This window comes from Pongo abelii, chromosome 1, assembly GCF_028885655.2.
Source record: "Pongo abelii isolate AG06213 chromosome 1, NHGRI_mPonAbe1-v2.0_pri, whole genome shotgun sequence".
Lineage (NCBI taxonomy): Eukaryota > Metazoa > Chordata > Mammalia > Primates > Hominidae > Pongo > Pongo abelii.
In genome coordinates this window covers 44,068,475-44,077,360 of record NC_071985.2, presented here as the reverse complement: position 1 = coordinate 44,077,360, position 8,886 = coordinate 44,068,475, and the positions used below count along the sequence as shown (strand labels likewise).

Here is an 8,886-nt window from a genome sequence, read left to right as displayed (position 1 = left end):
CGGGGGGCGGTAACCAAGAGGGAATAAAAGGAGGTGGGAGACAAAACAGGAGTGAGGGGGAGATGGAACTGAGAAACACAGAACGGAGACACTGAGAGAAATTGTGAAGAGGACAGAGGTGATAGCAGATGGAAATGTAGAAGAAACTCAATAGGAGAAAAAAGGAGAGAAGCGGAAAAGAAACTTTTTTTTTTTTTTTTTTTTAGTGAAAACTGTGTCATGCATCTAGGTCCCCCTTAATGATAATCTTTCAGTAACACAAATATTTATTATTATTCCCACTTAGTAGATGAGAAAACTGAGGTTGATGGAGGTTACAACTTGCCTGGATGGGCATTTTTTGCTCTTAGAGGAGAGGGTAGGAGAAGCCTGAGAGAGAGAAAGCAGAGAGCCAGAAAAGAAGAATGCTGACAAAGAGAAAGTGGAGGCAGAGGTGAAACACAGGCAGAACCGGAGGCAGCAGGGAGAGATGAGGGGGCCTGGGGGAAGAGGCGGAGGGAGGGCTGGGGAGAAGAGACCTCAGGTGTCCCTGGCCTGATTGGCTGGCGGGTGTGCCCTCCCCTCCTCTGTAGTAACAAGTCCCTTAATCTTAGTGCAAGCTGCAGAAGCCAGGTCCAGCATGAAAACTAAAGCCTGTTTTACTGGGGAGCAGGCTGCAGCAACTCCCTTTTTAGGGAGCCCCCAGTGCTACCATTTCCTTCAAGGGCACACAGTCACCACCCTGGACCTCAGCCCACATCAGGGCACTGGTTGGAGATGGCTCTGGTTGAGGCTAAGCCAGAAGGAGAACTCCTTTGCCAGAAAAGTGAACCATTACCCCTCCACAGCAGAGAAAGTCACAGAGGGAAGGGCCAGGGGGGCAAACTGGGCTCAGTCCAAGAAAGGAAAGAAGTAGGACTGTTCCAACAGGAGCCAGTGGGCTCCCTGTCACCAGAGATCATCAAACACAGGGTGCACAGCCACTTCTCAGACTCACTGCCTGGCACACAGTGGCTGCTCAATAAATGGTAAGCTAATGTAGAAGGGATCCTTGCATCTGGAATTAAGTTAGACAGACAAAACCTAAGGTCCCAACACCTCCAAAATTTCATGAGTCTACGTTGGAGCTGACTCGTCCTCTCAGAGCCTTTCACAGACTTATGTACCCTTTGCAGGGACTTAGAGCTCAGCAGACCTGTCTTTGCCCATGGTGGAAGGGAACCAGGACATTAGGAAGATACTAAATAAAAGCCACTTGCTTTTACCACCCCACATATACTCCAATCCAAAAAGACTAAATCAGAAGCATTTCACATTATTCTATGGATGTTGGCTGAATGGTATAGGTATACATTCAATGAATGAATGAATGAATGAATGGCTGATGAAGCTTGGAAACAACAGCAAGAGATCTAAGTTCTCCTATATTTCAGGCTTGGTGTGTGGTTGAAGCTCCCTTATGCCTGTCCCCTCAGGGAAGAGAGTCCCTGGGCTGGAACAGGTTATGGGGTGTGAGTGGGCAGCAAAGCCTGGAAATCTAATTCCACTCACATAGGGGTGGGAAGGCACTGCTGAAACTTCAGAGAGCCTCAGGGGATCTGATTCTGCTATCTGCCCCAAACAAGCCTGCAGATTTGGAGTTGTGGTTGAGACGGATCTGTGGATGCAGTCCCTGGCCCAGAACCAACGCATGAGAAGGCTAGTTTCATGAAGATGGACCCAGCAGGCTCCCACATACATTGTCCTCCAGACCTGCACTAGATCAGCAGTGTGCTTGCTACAGAGAAAGGCCACTAGGTAGCCTTTCCCCATGACTCCGGTCCCCTCTGCTCCCAGGTTCCATCTCTACTCCAAAGGATGGACAGCTCAGGTTCCCTCTCATTTAACAGCTTGGGAGCCCCCAGCCCCCTGAGGTAAAGTGGGGTGGGCACTGCTCCACTCAGCAGGAAAGCACAGTTTTTCCCCCAAGGGCCTTCTCTAGTTGTTCCAGGAGCCTCAGTTCTGAGCCTTCCCAGGCAAACAGAGGGAGGTCCTAGCCTGGCAGCCCTGGGCTCTTAGGGAAGGGAGAGACGGGAGACCTGGCAATAGTCCCAGGCAATGAAGATAGCAAGAGACTCAGGGGCAGGAGAGCAAAGACAGGCAGAAGCTGGGGGAGTCTCTGCAGCCTGGGTACCCCCAGCTTCTGCATCTGATCTCCACTAAGCTCCAAGCTTGGGCTGTGGGAGGGAGGACACAGGGAGGTTCTTGTGTTACAAGAATCTAGCCTCCCCAAGTCCAGGACCCAGGCCACAGTTTTGCCTCTCAGCCAATAAAGCTGTTAAAGAAAAATATAAGAATGGGTCATTGGCAAACTCACATGCATTTCAACCTGAGCAATTTATGAATATCAAAATGTCTCAGTGTCTGCCCAAGCATTATTCCTGCCCCCACCCCTTTTCTTCCATGTCCCTCCTCAACAACCATGGGGTGATGGTGCCCCAGCCTAAAGAACTATGGAGCTGGGGCTCTCCCAAGCCCCTGTGGAGTACCTCTTGGAGGAGGCGGCAGACAGAGATGAAGGGTGGGGAGAATGGCTTCAGGGACACCACTCATTTATCAAACATGCACTGGGCATATACAGTGGGATGGGCACCGTGCTAGGCACCAGGAGACAGCACTCAGTGAGGCCCAGCAGGCAGTCCAGTGGGAAGACAGGCCCATATGCATATGACTGCAATTCAGAGCAGTCACGTCAGCAGGACTGTGGTCTCCCCCGCCACCCAGTCTTCATGTCACCTCTTCCAGGGTTACACTGAACTTGATCCTCCCTAGTTGAGGGTCTCTCCTTCCTCAGGTAGTCCCCAGCTCTGAGACTCCTGGATGTTCTCTTTGTGTGTGTGGAATGCGTGGGATGGGGGTGGGGGTGGTGGTGTATGGGCAATGGGAGGGGCCCTGAGTCTCAGAGAGTGCCCATTACTACTTGGAGGAAGTGTTATCTGGTGTTGAGTGTGTGTGTGTGTGTGTGTGTGTGTGTGTTAGAGAGATCCTCTTTTCCTGCCTCTTGGCAGCCCCAGTGGGGCAATGGAAAGCTGGCATTGAATGACTGAGAGATAGAAGTTGTTTGCAGCCCCAGGCCTCCGTTGTGTCCTCCTGGAGGGCATAAGCCGCCAAAATTACCCCTGAAGGGGGTTTCTTAGAGGACAATCCCTTTCCCCTCAATTCAGAGCTCTTTGACCAGGGGTTCCCATCCCAGCCTCAAAAGAGCTGACTTTTCCTCCAAAGTTAGCCCTTCTTAAGGCTCAAGTTGAGAAAAGTTGTTCACTGGCAGATTAAGGTATGTAAAAAAAAAAAATCATCAGGAAAGATTAAATCAGACCAAAAGAAGAATTTGTTAATGAGGGTTGAGGAAAGGCAGGCAGTATACAAGCACTTGCAAACGGAGGCTGTGGAATGTTGGTCGGAAGGGAGGGCTCTCCCTTGGGCCCCCAGACGCCCTCTCCTGACCAGCTCAGTACTGGCAGGGCTGGCCAGCTCTTGTTCCCCTGGGGCACCCTGTTATGGACCTTTTCTCAGGAAGGGGAGCAGCTATCCTCGTCTAGCTGCCTTCCTGGGCCCCCACCCGGCCCGAGCTCCTCCTCCAGGTGGGCTCCCAGCTCCGGTCTTTCTTAGGCACGCAAGGGCCCCAGGGATGGGGAGGCAGTGGGAGGCAGGCTTACGGCCAATAGGTCTGGCCAGACCTAGACCCCACAGACACAATGGCTAGGAAGGACTCTGATGTGTGTGGGGAGTAGCTGGTGTCTCCTCTAAGCCTGGGACCATGTTTGCCTCCACATATACTGGAGTTGGTGGTTTTGCCCACAGACATGGCTTCTCCCAGGCCCCAAACTGGGGTCTCCTGGGGCCCTCTGTTCCAAGGGTACCAGACAAACATATGCACAGGTGTCACAAACCCCTGATCCCTATCCCCTTTACAGCCCCTTCCTCATACCACTCCATACCATGGAGTATAAAGGAAACGGAGGAAGCACTCCAAGCGGGTTTCACTCAGCGGGGACAGGAGGATCGGCTACCTCCGGAGCCAAGGCTCCCTCTCACACTCCCCAATCCCACCAGCGGCAAAATCCTTTAAAAGAAACAAAGGCAATGGGGGCGGGGAGGGGGCTTCCTCTTTGGTCGACCTAGGGCTGCGGTTGACGCAGCCCGCCGCCGGTCAGCTTTCAGGTGAGTGCCTGAACCCGCATCCCGCCCATGCCTCAGGGACCCCTCTTTGCCCAGCCAAGCCCGGGGCGGGGAGGAAAGTCCCCCTCAGCCGCACTCGGGCCCCCAACCCGGCCAAGGGGTCGCCAACTCGCAGCACTTTCTGCCTGTTTGTTTTCTCTCAGTACTCACAGTTTAGATGCTAAGCCGGCTCCTCTTGCACTCACTTCCTTTGTGTCTCTCTCTCTCTTTCTCTCTCTCTCCCCCTCACCAATCTCTTTCTTCCCTCCTTGTCCGATTCTCTGCTGTAGCTTCCAGTAGAGAAAAATAATTATTCTTCTCAATGGGTTCGCACGGGGCGCACGCACACACGCGCGCGCACACACACCCCGCCGAGGTACCCAATCAATGCACAAATCTTCGGGGTCCCTTTAACCTCTGCGGATGACTCCAGGAGTTAATTATGAAGCCTATTTCGGCGCGGCATAAATATGCATTAAGGTAGGAAATGACAACCGATACGCTGAACTTCAGGGAATTGGCATTTAGACGGACTCCATCTCGCCGCCCCCCACTCCCTCCATGGCCCCACGAGCCACCTCCACAGCCTCGCGCCTTCCCGGGCACGCAACGCCTATCACAAGCTTCTACCCGGGTTTCAAGGGGCCCCTGTGGCGGCGTGGGCGCCGCGCGGCTGCCGGGAGACCCCCTCGTGCGCCCTCTGCGGTAGGGGCAGACCCTCAGCCGGAGCTTCTTCCTTCCCCACCCCTGCAGGCCCGGCCCAGGCTGCGACACCCCCAGCACGGGTTCAGCCTGTGAACAAACTCCGAGCTCAGTACTCGGAGGAACTGGCGAGAGCGGGACGGCTACCTGCCCGCACGCCCGAGTTCCGAGCACAGCTAGAAAGACCGGGACGCGATTCAACTCCCAATCCGGTGAAGCCACCTCGCGCCTTCGGGTCCCGCCGCCCCCGGCCGGTCCCGACCCGCACACACATGCAGGCATTTGCACACGCGCGCGCACACACATGCGCGCACATGCACACACACATATGCACACCCTCGCGCACACAGACACTCCCGCGCGCGCTCACGCCCGCACACACTCAGGGTTTTAACAAAGGAAGAGGGGCCAGCGCTGCCTTACTTTTGTCTCTCTTCTCTCTTTTGCAGCCCCCCAGCCCCGGGGCCGGCGTGCCCGGCCCACCCCGCCCTCCGCGCCCCCCCGACGGCCGCGGTCGGCCGGCATTCCGGAGCAGCGCGTCGGAGCTGCAACTTCGCGCCTAAGCGCCCGCACCTCGCAGCCCGGCGGGCGGGAGACAAAAGCTGCGGCGCCGCCGCCGGAGGCCGCGCGGCCAAGGTGTGTTCGCTAATTGTCAGGAAATGTGTGTGTGTGCGGCCGGGAGCCCGCAAGGGCGGGGGAGGGGACGGAGGAAGAGGAGACCCACCCCTCCTACCCCCGCCACTCGCCAGCGCCGGGTACCCGAACCGGGATTAGAGAATAAATTATCTGCTCTCTTCTCATTGGGCTGTGGCTGAGGACGCCGTCGGCGGCGCCGGGCTGGGAGCTCTCCCGGCTCTTTGCATTCACCGCACAGCTCCGGCTTGCCTCGCTTCGTGGAGGCCGAGAGCCTGGGGCCTCGGCTCCAGACACCAGGGGACACCAGCCGGCTGGCCGCGCCGCCCCGCCCCTCCCCTCCCCCGCCACCCGGCTGAGCCTCAGCCCCCTCCCCTCCCAATTCTGGCTTGGGTCTTGGGGACGAAGATACTAGGGAAAAAGGCCCAGAGGCCGAAGATCCCAGTGTCTTTCCTCCTCTCCCGCCCCGCCCCCTTCCCAAGGAGGCGGAAGTGGGGGGGGCAGCCGGGGTTGGTCACCTGAGCCCAACCCGCTTCAGTTAGAGAGGGCTTTTAGAGCCCTCGGGAGGATCCCTTCAGTGACCACGGCCCATGTCCTGCCCCACACACAATGACAAAGAAGAGGTGGCACTAAGGATCTTTGCTTTTCTCCTCTCTCCAGCCCCCTCAACTGCAGTCCAATATTGTTACTAATTTCCTGGACCTTCCTTGGCCCACCTTGGCAGACAGCTCATTAACTGCCTGGAAGGAAATGCCCTCTGGTTCAAAGCAGCTTCCTGCCAAGAATTCATTCATTTAGCAAGAAATATGCAGGATCCCCCCCCCACCACCACCACCCGTGCCATGACACGGGCTGGGTGCCAGGAATGCAAAAGAAGAAGATCCAGATGAGACAATCATGTTTTAAAAAAGCAACAAATACTGGAGTCAGAGGTGTTACCCCAGTGTGAGAGGTGCTAAACTAAGGTACAGGCAAGGTTTGAACCCAAAAGGCAGGATTGAGTAACTTCAGCCATTCATTCAATAATAATGTAGCGTGTCTTCCATACCAGGCTCTGTGCTAGGCATTGGGGGTATACACAGGTGAACCAGTGCGTGTGGTGCCCAGTCCTCTGGAGTGCACAGTCTGGTGGAGAAGATGGACACTGACTAGTGCCATATGAGCTAATCAGGAGACATTTGGGGAGTGTGAATAATGGGGACTCTTACTCTTCACTGGGGAGCCCAGAAAGGCTTCTCTGAGGAATGAGATCTAAAGGATGAAAGATAGCTGGGTGGAGATGGGATAGTGAGGGGCAAGGGAAGAGTTCTGGTCAGAAGGAACCTGTAGAGAGGCCCTTGAGCTGCTAGTAACTGGCTCATGAGAAAGCAGTGAATCGTCCAACTTGCAGAGGGGGAGCACACAACAGAGCGAGGTGGGCCTGGGAAGGACCTGCAGGAACTAGAGAGCTGCCCAGAGTAGTATTTGCAGATGTAATCTAGGCAGACTTCTCCAGGTTCCAAAGACTAATGTTTTGAAAGAGGCTTACCTGTGTGTTGCTCTTTCTGAGCCCAACCCCACACTGTAGTCCCCTTTAACTTCTAGTGTCTGGTGGTTGCAATTGGACCAACTTTGTCCCTGCTGAAGACATCCCCAAAATAAAGAACATAGATGATGACATCCCTGTTTCAACCTGTCACTCCCCGGTGGCCTGCACCACTCTGTTTACCTCCTCATTTAGTGACCATTGGCCTTCACCTGGGGGAAGCTATCAATAGCACTGGGTAGACTCCTTTCTATGTTCTGGGATTGTATGCTTTCCTATACATTTACTATCCCTAGATTCTCACAAGAGCCCTGAGAGTTAAGTTTATCTCCGTCGGACAGATAGGGAAACAGTCAGAAAGAGGCAGTGGCTTGCTTAGTACCATGTACAAATTCATTGGCCAGCAGAATTGTTTGGCTCCCTGCCTTTTCTCTACTAGACTTCAGGTATTTGCTAGCCTCCCAGCTTATCCACGAGCCCGTGATGGTAGGGGCTAAGGAATCCCCTGCCTCTACCAGAGCCTTCAGCACCTAGGACAGGGCCCTGCACACCCAGGCTCTGGAGCTAACCCTGCTGATGTGAGTGGCTGTGGTAGAAGGGAAGGAAATGATTAAATGGTAGATTTGGGAACATGTTATAGCAGAAACTGTTTGGGCTTTGGACTTAACATGCACTTTGATGGGAATTGCCACTGTTACCAACATGCTCTGAGCCATGGTTCCCTCATCTGCCAAATGGGATTTAAGATATCCATCTGAGAAGGCTGTCGTGAAGATTAAGTGAAATTGTATCTGTGTGGAATGTCTATGGAAAAATACACAAGACATTGCTAATGACAGGTACTTCTGGAAGGGGACCTGAGTGGATGGGGCACCTACTTTCATGGTTCCCCCTCTAGCAGTTGTGATGTTGTACCATGTTGCATGTATTACCTTTCCAAAATAAATAGTGAAATACTTTAATAATATGTAAAACAACATAAAAACAATACTAAAATAGGCACTCCTTGCACTTTTGTTGAACTGAATGGAGTTTTGTGGTTTGAAGCACTGAGATGTATTATCGAGGAAAATCACAGGGTCTCCTTCAGAAAGTGATGTTGGCCTGAAGGTTTGCACAGTGCTGTGTCTTCAGGCAGGGGTGAAGATGGCTAACCAGGTGAGATGTTTTCCAGCCCAGAAGTTCTACAGTTCAAACCCTCGTTCACAGAGGTAAATAGCATCCCAGCAGGCTCACTTTCTATTGAGAATCCAAATCCCTGCAGGTAATAGGAGATGTGTGGGGACAAAGCAGGAGTCATGGGGAGGAAAGGCTGTGGGTCTGGGCAGCCCCTCAGCGGCCCCATTCTGTCCAGAGAGGATAAGGCAGAGAGAGACTCCTGATCTGCTGACCTGGTGCTGCTCTTTTCTGGCTTAGTGAGCTAGCTCCCTGCCCAGCCACCCTGTGGCCCCAAAGAAAGCTGAGAGCAGCAGGTGCAGAGCCTAAGGAGGGGAGTGGGCTTTCTCCTGTTACCCTCCAGGGATTGAGGTCCTGGGACAGTGCAGGGCAGCCATTCATCAGTCAGCACAAAGAGACACTCTCTCAGCCACACAGAGACTAGGTCGGGTCACCTCAGACACTGGGGCATAAGATCAGTGGGAAATTTAGAGGCATCTTAAAAAAAACCCTTTGGGCTCTCACATCTAGTGGTATTGGTGGAAGGGTTGGGACAGGAAGGAAGCATTCTGTGGGAGATCCTGGGGAGGAAAAGGCAAAGATAGGCCCCAGCTTCAGTGAAATGGAGGAGGGCAGGTGGAATCAGAAAGGCTAGAAAAATAGGAGTTGGATGGGCACGGTGGCTCATGCCTGTA

At 53.9% G+C, this 8,886-nt stretch overlaps 1 long non-coding RNA gene across 1 annotated transcript; it reads right to left on the bottom strand.

The window, feature by feature from the left end:
• Positions 1–173: 173 nt before the first annotated feature.
• Positions 174–4,437, bottom strand: LOC129048205 (uncharacterized). Its single transcript, XR_008510376.1, has 2 exons — positions 4,348–4,437; positions 174–4,081 (listed from the first exon to the last, which is right to left on the bottom strand). It is a non-coding gene; the product is annotated as an uncharacterized LOC129048205 (long non-coding RNA).
• Positions 4,438–8,886: the final 4,449 nt, after the last annotated feature.